This window comes from Anser cygnoides, chromosome 2 (assembly GCF_040182565.1).
Source record: "Anser cygnoides isolate HZ-2024a breed goose chromosome 2, Taihu_goose_T2T_genome, whole genome shotgun sequence".
In the NCBI taxonomy this organism is placed as follows: Eukaryota; Metazoa; Chordata; class Aves; order Anseriformes; family Anatidae; genus Anser; species Anser cygnoides.
The window spans coordinates 144485779-144501247 of NC_089874.1; the positions used below are offsets into that span (position 1 = coordinate 144485779).

Sequence of the window (15469 nt, forward strand, 5' to 3'; positions counted from 1 at the left end):
AGCATCCATTTAACAGGTGATAAAAAGATCCTTGAATGCTGGCTTCACAGAAAATAAGTCACACACAAAAACCCATTCACAGGAGTAAATCTAAGAATGCTTAGGGTCTTAAGTCTTCTTGAAAATCTATTCATCCTATAATTAAGTTAAATCAGTTTGTCCAGATATTCTGCATTAAACAGTAAATATATCTTTTCAGATGAATCTTTGTACATTTGGATTTTCAAATCCTTATACTACTCGTACTTATTTCAATTGCTTTTTGCAAAAGTGAAACAGAATTCTTTTCTGCATTCTTTACCCCCCATCTCACCCTTCCCACTGTATGGCTTTCTAGTGTGCATTGATGTCCCTGTTATTAATTCGGCTGCATCTGCTTTCAGTAAGACTCATAACATTGTACAGGAGTTTTCAGTAATGAAGAATTACTGGTGGGATGCATAATAATGTTATAACATTCTCCAAAATAAAACTGTCAGAAGGTTCAGTGTTATTGTTTAATAAACATTCCAGAGGATTATGCATTAAAAGTATCTAGCTTTTTCTGGACAATGTTTATTGAATAATCTTCATAGAAACCACCCAAACACTAACAGAACTATTAAAATGGAAACTGCAACTTAGTGCCTAAGTAAATGATAATGGTTTGTGGCAGATGGCTTATAAATAAAATAAGAGGTTTTTCTTTTACTTTGATCAAATACTGTTGGTCCCATGTAATTATATCATAAGGTCTGCTATGATATCCAGATGACATTAGGCTTTCATACAATGCATTTGCACGAGAATGCAAGTTAAAGTAACAATAGACTGCTTTCCCTCTCCTACTATTAATCTTATAAAACACAGCATTTGTAACAGTAGAAAGACAAGAGACTAGTGACTTTTTGTAAGGTGTTTTGTCGTCTTGCTTTCCATACCAAAAGATGTACAGTAATACTGTACTAGCAAACAATGAAAGCTCATTTATTCTTTCTCAGTTTGTCTGTCTGAGGGGGGATCATACCTCCTCATACCAACAAAGTGCCTCAGGGAGTCAGGTTTAAAACCAGCATTTGCAGTAATATAGATAATTGTATTTTATAGATACACAAAGAGCCTTAGTGGGAATAAGCTGGAAGAATTTCAAATATACGGAATACCACAATTTCTTTGAATTTTGCGGCAGCCAAAGGGGTTAGGAAGGAGTTTATCACTGAGAAAAACAATCCTATTGCTGTGGTTTGACCACAGGACACCTATTTACCATAGGATAGTTCAGTTGGAAGGGACCTACAATGACCATTTGGTCCCACTGCCTCACCTCTTCAGGGTCAGGCAAAAGTTAAAGCATATTAATCATAAAATGGTTTGGGTTGGAAAGGACTTTAAAGATCATCTAGTTCCAACACCCTTTCCATGGGCAGGGACACCTCCCACTAGACCAAGTTGCTCAAAGCTCCATCTAACCTGGCCTTGAGCACTTCCAGAGATGGGGCATATACAGCTCTTCACTGGACAACCTGTGCCAGTGCCTCACCACCCTCAGAACAAAGAATTTCTTCCTTATATCTAATCTATATCTACCCTCTTTTAGTTTAAATCTATCCCCCCTTGTCCTTTCACTACACTCCCTGACAGAGAGTCCCTCCCACCTTTTCTGTAGACATCCTTTAGGCAATGGAAGGCTGCTGTAAAGTCTTCCCAGAGCCTTCTCCAGGATGAACAACCCCAACTCCCTCAGCTTGTCTTTGTAGGAGAGGTGCTCCAGCCCTCTGATCATCCTCATGGTTCATCTCTGGACTCACTCCAACAGGTCCATGTCCTTCTTGTGCTGGGGCCCCAGAACTGAACACAGTGCTCCAGGTGGGGTCTCATGAGAGCAGAGTAGAGGGGAAGAATTACCTCCCTCAGCCTGCTGGCCACACTGCTTTTGATGCAGCCCAGGATATGGTTGGCTTTCTGGGCTGCAAGTGCATATTGCCAGGTCATGTCATTTCTCCTGAACCGATACCCCCAGGTCCTTCTCATCAGGGTTGCTTTCAATCTGCAAATCGCCCAGCTTGTATTCATATTTGGGATTGCCCTGACCCAGGTGCAGGATTTTGCACTTGGCCTTGTTGAACCACATGTTATTCTCACGGGCCCACCTATCAAGGTCCTTCTGGATGGCATTCCTCCCTTCCAGCATGTCAGCCATGCTGTTCAGCTTGTTGTCATCCACAAGCTTGCTGAGGGTGCACTTGATCCCACTGTCCACGTTGCTGACAAAGGTGTTAAACAGCACCCGTCCCAACACAAACCCCTGAGGAACAATACTCATTACTGATCTCCATTTGGACATTGAGCTGTTAACCACAACTCTTTGAAATGCAGCCATTGAGCCAATTCCTTAACCACCAATTTGGTCTATACATCAAATCCACGTCTCTCCAATTGGAGACAAGGATGTCATGCTGGATAGCGTCAAATGCTTTGCACAAGTACAGGTAGATAAAGCTGTAACCTTTTCTAGAGGGCCATCAGGTTTGTCAGGCATGATTTGCCCTTAGTGAAGCCATGTTGGCTTTCACTTATCACCTCCTTATTTTTCATGTGCCATAGCCTAGTTTGCAGAAGGATCTGCTCCATGATCTCACCAGGGACAGAGGTGAGACTGACTAGCCTGTAGTTCCCCAGCTCTTCCTGTTTTTCCTTTTTAAATATGGGTGTGATGTTTCCACTCTTCCAGTCAGTGGGAACTTCACTAGACTGCCACCACTTCTCAAATATGATGGACAGGGGCTTTGGAACTTCATCCGCCAGTTCCCTCAGAACCCACAGATGTATCTCATAAGGTCCCATGAACTTGTGCACCTTTGGGTTCCTTAGCTGGTCTCAGACTTGACCTTCTCCTACAGTGGGAGGTTCTTTATTCTCCTAGTCCCTGCTTTTGCTTTCTGGAGCCCAGGCTATGTGGCTAAAGCACTTGCTGGTGAAGACTGAGGCAAAAAAGTCATGGAGTACCTCAGCCTTCTCCATACCCTGGGTGACCAGGTCCCCCATTTACTTCTGGAGGGGGCCCACAATGCAAATCAACCATTGGTAAGCTAAAGTGAAAACTTCAGATGGCTGATATACAAACTGGACTCACAGAAGAGACTGTTGGAGTATCTGGTATATGAAGCCTTCACAAATAAATCATAGCTTATCAGTTACACTTTAATATCTGTGGGTTTCAATTCTAAAAGGAGCCCGAGGGGTAACACAGCAACTCAAAAGTAGCTGAACAAATATTTAAGAGGAGAATTGGCTGTAGAAGGTATATTTAACCATTTTTTTAATACAATATACCCAAACTTTTAGCCTTAAGGCAGAAAAAAGCTTTCATTTTAAAATCATTCCTTAATGATAGTAGTTTATTTGCATATTTATTCAATATTTTGTACTTGTGTTTCTTAATTTCTTACTTTCTGTAATATTGTGACTCATAATTTTGATTTATTACTTAGATAACTTTTTTTATTTTAACCCTAAATCACAATGATGTAGTTTTCTGAATTCTATTCTAGCAGAGAAACAATGACGTGCAGAGTGTATATATGCTCCAAACCTCTTAATGCTGAAATTAATATATGCATTTCTGAAGTGAAATGTTCATACCATTATTTTCCCCAAACCTAGTCTTCTAAACACTTCAAAGATACTTTGCCTTTGTGAAGACCGAACCATTGGCATTTCATATGTTTACTATCTGGCTATAAAGCATAATTAATAGAGATTTACAATAAAACTGCCATCAGGAAAAAATGGTGTTTGATAATATATGTTTAATTTATAGCCTGCATAAGATCTATGTAGAAAACTGTGAATGTATCTTCATATGTACGGCACACCACCACAGATAACCACTACTTGTTTCGTTTAGTAGGGAAAACCACAGCTGCATTCTTGGCATGCAGAGGCCAAACAGTTCCATTCAGCTGAGTGATATGTTCTGTAATCCCGGTGACTTCCTCTATACTGATACTTGTCCTCATGGTGGTTGAACTTGGTTTCATAGCAACCTTCAATTGCAACCTTCAGTTAAATAAAAGTTTATTATGAATGTAGAAGAATCTTTCAGCTACATAATATATAAATATACACATACATAAGGTTTTCCTTTCAGAAAAACTAAAAGATGACCAGGACCAGACAGTTTTGTCAGAAGAAATCAGGCATAACGAATGTAAAAGATTATTCCAAAACACATGAAGTAACCTTTCTCCTGCATCCAGCATCAGTGAATTGTCAGCAGGAATTTTGTCTCTGGATCTGAATGTTGGATTTCAAGAAAGATGTATATTATTTTGGGATAGTCTTAGGAAGATGAAACACATCTATAACTCCAGAAGACTGAAAGAATTAGGAATGCTTAGCTTAATAAAAAAGCTAATAGGAAAGTAAATGACTACAAGGACATAAGGATGCAAAGAGAAAGAGAAAAGAGAAAGCTCCATATCCATGAAGCTGCAGTAAGTGAAGTATATCTTTTGCAGTTAGGAGAAAACTTTTCTAACAGTATAGGTAATAAAATACTAATTGGATTTTTTTCTGGAAGACTGTGATAACTCCATCGCTGGAGTTTTACTTTTAAAAGAATGCTTTAGGTAAAGAACAGGCAGACTAAGTAGTATTTTATGGTTCTTCCTTATTTTTCATTCCTCTAATTATTATTATTATTATACTTCAGACCTATGCTTACAGACTTAACATACGGAATCAAACACTATAATAAAATCTTCATTGTACTGGGAAGAAGTTTGGAAAACTCATCTCCTAATAAAACTTTTAGAAGGAAGTCAATAAAAAAGAGGATTAAAATTATTTATTAAAAACAACAAATTTAAAAAATATACTAAAATAAAATTATATAAATAAGAGGGATTGTTCTGTGCAGACCAAATCAATAAAATCAGTGAAGTCACTGAGGATGTTTTCTGAATGCATGTATATACCTCAATAGGGATGCAGTCTGCAGACCCATCTGAGAAAGTATTGTGTGAACCATCTCTGCAACCATAAAATAGCAGCTCTTTGTTGTACTCAAGTTACTTCTATTAGGCTGCTTTAGAAAAGACAGTCTCTAAAAATCAATCAACGTGTGGATACTTGAATGTGTCGGTGGCTTGGCATCTCTGTACCATGTTCTGTTACACAGGAAAGTACATAAAATGTAATAGGTAATAACAGATAATGATGGTGGAAAAATGCTTTACATTGTATGCTATCCCACTGGAATCCTGGGAAACTGGAAACAAAAGTATTTTTATTAAGCACTGTACTTAATATGAATAGAAATAGTCCTTGGTATAGCAGTCAAGACATATAGGGAACACAAAGTTCTTTGTTTCAAGACACCAGAAGACCTCACTGGTTAGACTTACTTGGTAGTATAATATTTAATATATGGATAATTTATGGAAGCAAGAAGGTTGAGTTTCACTTCCTCATGAAGTATCTGGCATATTGAAGACAGTGTATTGACTTAGGCCAAGTATTGATTTTACTGGCCTGATAATTCTATCTGAGCTTTGTACTAAGGTATCTTCAAGCAACCTTTCCAATTTGTTTTCAAAGTTTTATAAAAAACATTCTAAAAGCTTTCCTTCTTTCAAATAAAAAAACTAAAATCAATATAAATTGAATTTATTTGTCATTTCAAATGTGATTAATTTCAGTTATTACAAAAGCAAAGAAAACACTTTCAATTTCAGTAGCTTTTATACGAATATTAGATTTCTCAGTTTTTTAATCTTAAAGCTTAATAAAGTCAATAAGCAGCATAACTGAGAATCATATCAAATATTATTAAATGTTCCCATAAGGAAGCTACTTATAGCAAGCAAATTAGAACAATATGTTCTTTTTTTCTACCGATTAATAATATTTCTGGTTCAAAGAATTATCCAGTTTGATGTTAACCTTTACAAATCTTATACAGGGTCAACCATATTTTTCTTTCCTAATCTAACTTTCCAGGACACTTAATTCTATAAGCTAAACTCATTTATGATTATACAGTTGGCTGCAAACATGACCTATGCCCAATACACACTGGAGGAGAAGGTATAGTTGTAGAAAAGGCAATGTCTGCCTTCTTGCCCTAAACAAATAAATGAACCTCTGGGGGAATTTCTTAAAAAATATTTTTTTATCAAACTGTGAAACTAATTAATTTTCTTTGGCGAAGATACATTTAGTTAGGAGCAATTTTCAGAATGACTCATTTTGTAACAACTTCTGTGTAGCAGAACATTTAGACAACTTCTGGGTCATTCCTGTAGAAGAACATATGGCTTACAGTCAAAATTAGCTTCACCAAAGTATCTCCTTACTACATGATATAAGGTTCTTAAAAAATGTAGTATTCAACTGCATAAATGGTTCTGGTTGCTATAACGCACTGCCAGCTTACAGCTAAACTTTCAGTGAACCTGCGAAGCTATAGTATCATTTGGAGTCTATATATAACTTTTTATTTGAGTTATAGGAGGTAGTATAATGTTTTAATATTGTATTACTAATTTATTTTTAATTCGGCTTGGTTTCTTACACTCATCACTATGACATCTGAGCATATTGTTGGTATTCTGTGTATGAAACACTTCCAAGAATGGTTGCGAGATTAAGACTAAACTGCATAGCTTTCTAGTCTGCACAAGCTTTTTCTTTCTGTAGTGGCTGATATAAATATCATAGAATAGGAATCTCTATTCACAAGAAGGTCTTCAGCTCATACATCCTCTCTGATGAAGAAATCACAAACCCATTTTATTCCATTTGTCTATCTTTCCTGTGTAGTAGCTTCCTTGGAGAATACCCTTCTTCTGTCTTTCATCAGTGCGTGATATATGGTCTCAAAGTCAGCTGAAGCCCCTGGACATTGTATTATGATGACGCCAAAAATCTACAGTCATAATTTTGGATCTTTATTGATTTTGAAATCATAAATGGGATGTTTAGATTCACTAAAACTACCTTGAAAGTACTGTAATTTCTGTTCATATGGAGCTACAAGAATGCAAGGGCCATCAGACACCTTCCCTACCATTCCAGGCAACTACTAAGCCAGAGAGATCCATAAAATATGCACTCCCTGTGTCCCACCAGCCTTAAAGCTCTTGGCAAAACTCATTATCTGTGTACTATGTATTCACATCTCTGTGTATGCTTGTATCATAAATTATCTAGTGGTGAGGAAGAATGAAAGCAATCTCAGACCTTTTGCTAATGACAGAGAATAATTCAGGTTTCCCAAAGTTTCAGTATTACTGGAAATGTAAAGCTTACTCTGGTAAGGTTTTGCCTTGCCCAAAAAGAGAGGAAGAGCAGGCCCACTGTTCCTTGTAGCCATGATTATTTTTGTGCAGCTAACTTTAGCTCAAAACACAGGGAAAACTGGAAGCAGAACACATCTACAGTCACAGTGTGGTTCATGGTCTGCTATGGTCTGCTTGAGTGCAGAGTGTGCTGCCACCAACTTGTGACTCTCAGTGACACCTTTGACAAGCTAAGAGCAGCTGAGCAGCCATGTTGTTTGTAAGCAGATGAGATTCCTCTCCTCAGCATGTATTAGCTTTTTTTTTTTTTTTAAAGGAGTCCTATCCACACTATATTGTACATATTGTACATATATCTTCCGTATTGAAGACTGATATTTTTGCCTATTGGTACCTAATATAGAAAAGAGCTAAGCCTATACTTGCTGTAAAATCCTTTCCCCCGTAGAAAACAGGGAGGTAGAAGCCTTAATTCTGCTGAAGTACTTTAGCCTATCAGCAATTAATATCTAGGCAAGGGTTTATGTATTCTCACATGCAGTATTTATGTGCATAGATTTACATGAGTGTATACATAATAACTGCCTTAAATTATGGGTTATAAACGTAGGTAGACAGCAATATTCATTTGTGTCCTATAAAGTTTGGCTATATTTATGGTTTTTAACTTTTATTACAATAATCTGGACACAAGCAGTTTAATGATAGATGTTCTGGATACATGACAATGTTTACCTTAGTTTTACTACAGACATTAAAAATGATATTGATACATCTCTGCTGGAATCACTTTATAATTTTAAGGCACAAATAAATGAAATCTCCAGAAATATCTATAGCAATAAACTAAGAACTTCAGTTTCCCACAGCACTATAAAAAAGTTAACCACTAGTACAAACTCTAACACCTTTTCTTTCCTTTCATGAAATTCTATATATACCCAGTAATCTCTAAGTGCCTCCAGACATACCTATAATTCTCAATGTTATAATGAATGTATAACTAGGCTTAGTGGGGAGGTGGCCCTGCCAAAATATGCTCAGCTCCAGAAAACTGGATTCCTTCCTGTGCTGATGGAACAGATTGCTTGAAAATGTGGCAAACAGTGAGTTTACATAACTAAATAAACTTATTGCCAAATACTCCCTTCCAATTATTAGAATGAGAAACATGCATAAAAATCTTAGATCAAAACTGTCACATATTTAGTTTATATGTGCATATATTTACATATATACACATACATGTATGCATATATAAAATAGAGTGCGTTCCACTAAATAGATTATAAAATGCCTATTTTAGAAGCATCAATGGAAAGATCTGAAGTTCACAAAAACATAATGAAATATCAGGTAGTCAAATTAGCTTGCAGAAAAGACTATGAAACTTAATAAGATAAAATTGCCTTGGTTTATCTGAAATGGCATAGTTCAAGAGAGGAATTGTTGTATGGTTTTAATAATTGTATAGAAAGATAAGACCTTTCTTATAGGAAATAAGTGAATAGCCAAAGCATATATAACCATTTCTAGTCTGTCTCTTCATTAAATTCCTCTTGGGATTTTGAAAGAGAACAATCACAGGTTTCCTTTAAGTGAATGAGTGTTAATACAATCTCCTTCCCCACCAGTTGTTGGAGTAAGATTCAGGATATGATTATGGGGATCAATTCCTTGTCCTGCATTTAATTCATGAATGCACAGTGCCTGAATGGGAAATGCAAAACTGCAGGTTTCTTTAGAGAGTTCAAATAGCAGGAAAAAGGATTCCCATTAGCTGCTAAAGGAATGTTCATACTGGATATGCAATGATAAGGAGTAGAATCAGTTTGTTCTGTACTTAGCACCAACCACAAACTCAGTAGTAGCTACAAGAAAACTAGGTTGAAAATCTCTTATCTTACTGTAATACTGCAGCATAAAAAACATGGTCCAAACATATTTGAATTTAAGGAAAATATACAAATTTAAATGTTTTGGAGATATTCCTGCACTTAAGTCACTGAAAGGGAATGATGGAGAAATATTTCCTCTTAAAGCCTGGCTTCAAGAGCAGCATTTTTTTTTTCCCCAGGACCTGGCAAGAATATGCCCTTCTACTTCAGTTTATCATAATCAAAGCTCTTCCTGGAAGTCAATGTTATTGAAAAGTATTTTTCAGTAAGTCATGAAATCATGAGCTGAAGTGGGGAAACTTTCAGTTTTCAGTTTCCTATCTGCTAATTGCTTGTCTGTAGTTTCTCTGGCTGATGAACACTTCCTATTGCTGTTAACAAAGACAGACAAATGGATTCATAGATAAGCAATCAAATATGTATGTACATAAGCACACGTGCAGAACAACAGAGGTAGTAGACTACAGAGGAAGAGGGGCATGTATTAAAAATGGATAGCAAGACAAAGGGAAGGACAGTTTTTATGCAGCAATATATCTGGTTTTACAGGGAAAGACAGAAGCCATCAGACATTATTCCCAAACGTTATCCCAAATATAAACAAATTAGAAATAATTAGACCCAAATGGCTTAGGATTCATGCATGCTCAATACAGGTTCAAAGAAAGCTATACTAAAAGAGAAGTGGATTTTTTTTTAAATGAGATCCTGGCTATTTTGTCCTAGTAAGAAACTGTTTGGATGCCTGTGATGTATCCTTTAGAGAACCCAAATATGAATATTGTCCCAGTGATCAGGACTAAGCTCCCAGGCGTACTGTCACCCGCCACTGCTCCTGCATTCCCAGCAAGGCGGCAAGGTTGGCTGTCAGACTTGCGCTCTCACTGATTAAGTTGCTACTTTTGCTAGTAAATTTCAACACAATATCCGTGTGCCTGAAGTGATAATGATCACAGTCATTTCCTATTTGTAATCCAGGAACATGTACTGGCCCTTGCCCTGATGGAACTTCACAGTTCACAAACGCAAAGTGACAGTCTTTTTGACATGATTAATGTAGTGAAAACAGACCAGTGAGTCAAAGATGAGACAAGCCAGTTATTTCAAGTCCGTCCTTCACTTAGATCTTGCATGAATTCTTAGCATTTATCATTAGTTTTGTTTTCTCGATCTACCTTCTACAATGCTTTTAATTTAACAATAAATCCCAAGTAGACCATGTGTAACAATAAGACTAATGTTTTCTTGCCAAGTAAAACCTCATTCAGAAGGATGGTTTTGTAATAACTCAGAAACATTTACAATATAATCAAAAATACATTGAGTAAACCAACATATCACAATAACAGGACTATTAAATGAAAGGAAAATATCTCAAGCCCTTAAAAAATGCTGTAACTCTTCAGAATCAGAGATGACCAGAGCTCAAAATCAAATACAGATATTCCTAAACTTTAAAGTATTCAGATTCAGGATTTTAGTTCAATCTCATTTTCATAATGATAACCATGTGGTACTGTTCTTCTCTCTCATGGGTAAGGAAAAATATCTGTTGCACTGATTTTGTAGCTGCAGTATATAAATGCAAACATTCAGGTCATTAGCTTAACCACATGTGCAGAACATACAGGAATTAGGATAACATTTCTCATGACTACAGCTATTCAATCTAAAGAAGAATTGACATCAATAATGCTCATATCTATCACACTTTGTACTGTAATAGCAGAGAACAAAGTGCTCATGAATCCTGAGGAAAGTTTGGCAGCTGTTTCACTGAGCTGTAGGTCGCAATCACACTAATAGCTACACATTCTGCCCATTAGCTGGCAATAACGTTCATGCCCTGTAGTCAGAACATTATAGCATGGCAATTTCTTCAGTACTGAAAACAGATGAAAAATCATGTCAAACCTTAAAAGAATGCTGTGACTGTAGCTCTAATCATATTCATATCTGTTGCTCCCAGAGGATCCAAGAAAACTGTACCAGTTACTGCAAAGTGCATCAGACCACCCCCCCAAACTGCAAGTCCCTGTGCCCAGGCCACAGAAAACCTAGGTACAAGCCACATAAAAATCAGGCATAAATGTTCCAGGATAGAGGTTCGCTTTTGCAAAACACGTTTTCTTTAATCCCTGTTATTGGTGCTGATTGAAACAGCATCAGTCTAACTCTATGCCATGCCTGAGGGCCTGATTGTGTAGGGGACCAGAGTATTGGAGCCAACAGAGATGTACAAGAGACCTCCGGGGTTAGAGGCCAGGAAATCCCTGATTCCCCCTTGCATCCCTGTATCATCTGGATCTAATTCTTTCAGTTCAGGTAGCACTGTGTTTCATTTCCATGAGGTGAAGTAATGTGGGTTAGGACACATGTGGATTTATCTCTGGAGAAAAAAGAAAAAAAAAAAGAAAAAAAAGATCCTCTACTGGGATGAGACAGGAAGGTTAGATAAAGTCTGAAATCCTGACATATTAAAGTCAATGGACGTTTTGCATTTACCCTCAATTTGGCCAGGATTTCACCTCCGAGACTTCAGTTTTCTTTTTGACTTTCAACTCCATAACAGGTCAAAATATCTTTCCAAAGTGAATAAGAATGCTATTATTTTAATATTAATTAGCTGTCTACAATTCTAATCTGCTCTGAAACTAAACAACAGGATTTGTCATTTTACCATAAATCTATTAACATGCTATTCATGATTATTTTCTTGTGAAAAGGATGCTGTTAACATTAGTGTAAATGTGCACATAGGGATTATTAACCATTACTACATTTGGACTAAAGTACTAGCTTCTAGACATGAAAAGAAAGCTAAAACATAAGTGCTTCTGTTCTACTTGAAATAAATTACCATGCTACCACAAATTCCCAGCAGGGAAAGGGAAGGAAAGACATAAATTTCTGCACAAGGTGCAGAGTGTTTAATGTTTTTTTGTGCGATAGCAGTGGGACAGTTCATTTTGTCAATGTGGTGACAAAGAAGCAGGAAAACAGGACTTTTCTCCTTTCTTTGCCAATGGGCTGCAAGGCCTATCAGAAATGTGTTTTCTTTAAAAGGCAGAATACAGGAAGGATTATGTAAAATGAGCAAAAGCCATAGAGTTCCAGTTGAGAGCTGAACTTCCTGAAAGGTCGAGGTGTTTGGGGTTTGTTTGAAGCTTATCTTTTTGTCTCTCTGCAGTTCCAGTAAGGGTTCTTTCCCAGCTGGGCAGCGGCAGTAGCTCTGCTCTCACAGTGCCCCAGAGAAGGGGCCATTCAAAGCAGACCGCCACAACAGCAGGTCATGGCAAGAAAGCATCCTCTTCCTCATAATCCACAAACCTGTTGGAACTAGAGGCTCATCTAGAAGACTTCAGTAGCTTTGCTGAACTGAACAACTTCCTCCAGGTAGGACTTCTACTTGCCAAAGAAAACAATATAACTACAAAACTATACTCTAGCTGAAGGTTGCTTCTCCAAACTGACAGAGGAGTGTTTAGAAAATGTGATTCTTCCTCCTCATTTGTGCTCTTACCAACATCTGTGTTAATCAAGGTTACTGTGAGGTTACCTTTTAATCTGCCATGGTTGCACAGCTTTGCACTGACAGCAGAGGAGCCAGCTTGCTTTCACCATTAAAAGCAGATTTTTGCAAGAAGTAGAAATTCCTCTAGCTACTTTCCCTATAGTTTTCCTTTTGGACATCACAAGACAGTAAAAGTAGTCAAGCTTTTTCCCTTGTCCCTGCTTCCAGAAACTCAATGCAGATGAGGGATGCACTCAGCTCTACTTGAATGCAATATATTCATAATCGTGCTTCTATTTTTGTAAGGTGGAAGGGATGTGGGCTCTGGATCACTGGTGGTTGGAGCTGATTATTCTCGAGACAGCTCAATACAAAAGTTGTCTATTCCCCACTTTCCTGGTGGTGACAGTGTACTAGTCTATGTGACAGTTGATTCTGTAATATGTAAGAAGTAGCTTCTGTTCCCATCCTGCCAGAAAAGATTACGTTGAATGGCTGAGTCAATGAATTTATCAGGTAAAGAGGAAGCTGACACTGATAACTCATCTGCTGCTAAAATTAAGAGTGTGAGTCCCTGTTTAATAGTGGCGGCTATAAAACACGTTGAAATATAAGGAGCAGCTAAAGATCAAGTGACATTTGAACTTGTGACTTTCTGATTTATGCGAACCTTCCTTGGAGGCTGTTAGATTGTCTGACAAAAAGTTTCTGATACACCTGTGAAATAAGAAACTGAAACATGGGCTGTCCCAGTAGCTTTCCTTCAGGTGGCAGCTGTAATTTCCTTTTGTAAATATAAGGGAAGTTCTAGCTTTCTGAAGGTAAGCTCTGCCTGAACTACCAAAATTGCAAAGCTGCAATTACAAGTCATGGAAATGCTGATAGAAAAAGTTCCCTACCATTTGTTTCTTACTCCTGCCTATTCTGCTTTGTAAACAAAAGTCCTCATAAACTGTCAAAATGCTAGGTATTGATTTTTGTGAGTCCCTTCCAACTCAGGATATTCTGTATGATTCAAACATAAGACCAGCCCTGTTTGCCCTTTCATTACCGAGATGCTTCAGACAAACAGTTAGTGACATTTAAAATAATGAAGTGACCAGAGACAAATGTTTAAAACAGCTCAGTTTGTATGGACTTGCTTCATCTCTGTGCTCAAGAAAGGTGGAGGGCTTGGTGCAGACTGTACTGTAGAAGCAGCACAAAGAGTGCTCAAATCTTTCACTGCTATGGGTCTTCATAATCCCCATCTTTTAACACATGGTTCACAGAGCCAGAGTAGTAAGAGGGATTTTTAATATAAACTGGCTTTCTGAATCCTGAAATGTTAATCAGCTTGGTATTTCATTTTATTTCTTTCATACTTAAAGCTTATTCTACTCTTGTGTGAACTGTAAAGCTTTTATTGAAAAAATGAATGAGATGAATGAAAAAGGAAATATATGGTATATAATTAGCTTTGGTGGAGTTAAAAATTGGAGTGGCATAGTATAGGATATCATCCTGAATTGTCAAGGGAGGAACTAGATGATCAAACAGTTTTATTCAATCTGTAATTTCAAGGATACTGCGAATAACTGCCCTTTGGTACATCAGCAAAATGATTGCTTAGTAATAGATGAGGGATTTGATTTAAAGGTGACCTTTAATTGATGTAATCATTTCAGAATGTCATTCCAGAATAATCTTATGTAAAATAAGATATAAACATAGAATGATACTTATTTACTGTCTTTTACTTGGATGATTAAAAATAAAACATCATTGCTTCTGCACAGAAAATTGTGTGAGGGAGATACATTGAAATTCAAAGTGCAGGTCAGTGTTTCTGATAGAAGCAATGTGTCACAATTAAAAGGAGAAGAACATCAGAATTGCTGAAAAAAATAAATCACAACAAATATACTTCAGTATATTTATGTTAACTTACAAAATCAGATTAAATTGCTTATTTCGTCTGTTTCCCTAATTTTTTTTTTAATGCTGCATTGACTTTTCAAATTTAGTGCAACTTTGATACCATTAAGGGACAAGTTAGTTAGCTCATTAAATTAAATTTCAATTCATACATTTTTTCCAACAAAAATAAATAATCCAAATATTTCAATCCAGGCAAATCAAATGTGATTTTCAGTTAGGGAAACAGAACGTTCTGTAAGAATTTAAATCCACAGAGTGGTTTGGAATATTTTTAGAAGAAAATCCCAATTTAAAGTCAACCTTATATTTGGTCCTTTCTTACTTACACTCTTTCCAAATTATACCAACAGCAATATGTAAATGAGTGATGGCAGAATGGCATCTTTTTCATGGTGTCACCTTTTTTCATGATGACACCATTTTCATGGTGTCATTTTGTGTCTGTTCAATGTCCACTCACTTAACAATGCCAAAGAAGGGTTGTATATTAAGCCAGGAAGACAACAGCAGACTACCTGCAAACCCAACACTTGCCATATCCAGTTAACTTACACACAAAGACACGAATATATAATTTATGATGGCTGTTCTTTGAAAGAGAGGTGGGACTTCTCACTTCCAACCTTTATAAGCATGTATAAATTAATATTATGGAGTGCAGGTATGTGTGTACTGCTGCATCTGTACATGGCTGAAATTGTCAGCATCTGTTACTATACGGTTCCTCCCATGGAGATCCCAGTACAGGATCAGGGCATATGAACTGAACCAAAGGCAACAAATTATTTCATTAAACCTCCCTGAAATCTAGTAAATAAAATCCCTTTATCCATTATTGACCCGGGCTGGCTTTT

At 37.0% G+C, this 15469-nt stretch overlaps 1 protein-coding gene across 4 annotated transcripts in view; it reads right to left on the reverse strand.

Moving 5' to 3' along the window:
- The window catches only part of ANGPT1 (angiopoietin 1), a 184405-nt gene that overhangs the window by 101756 nt on the left and 67180 nt on the right, over window positions 1-15469 (reverse strand). The gene's annotated exons all lie outside the window — the stretch shown is intronic.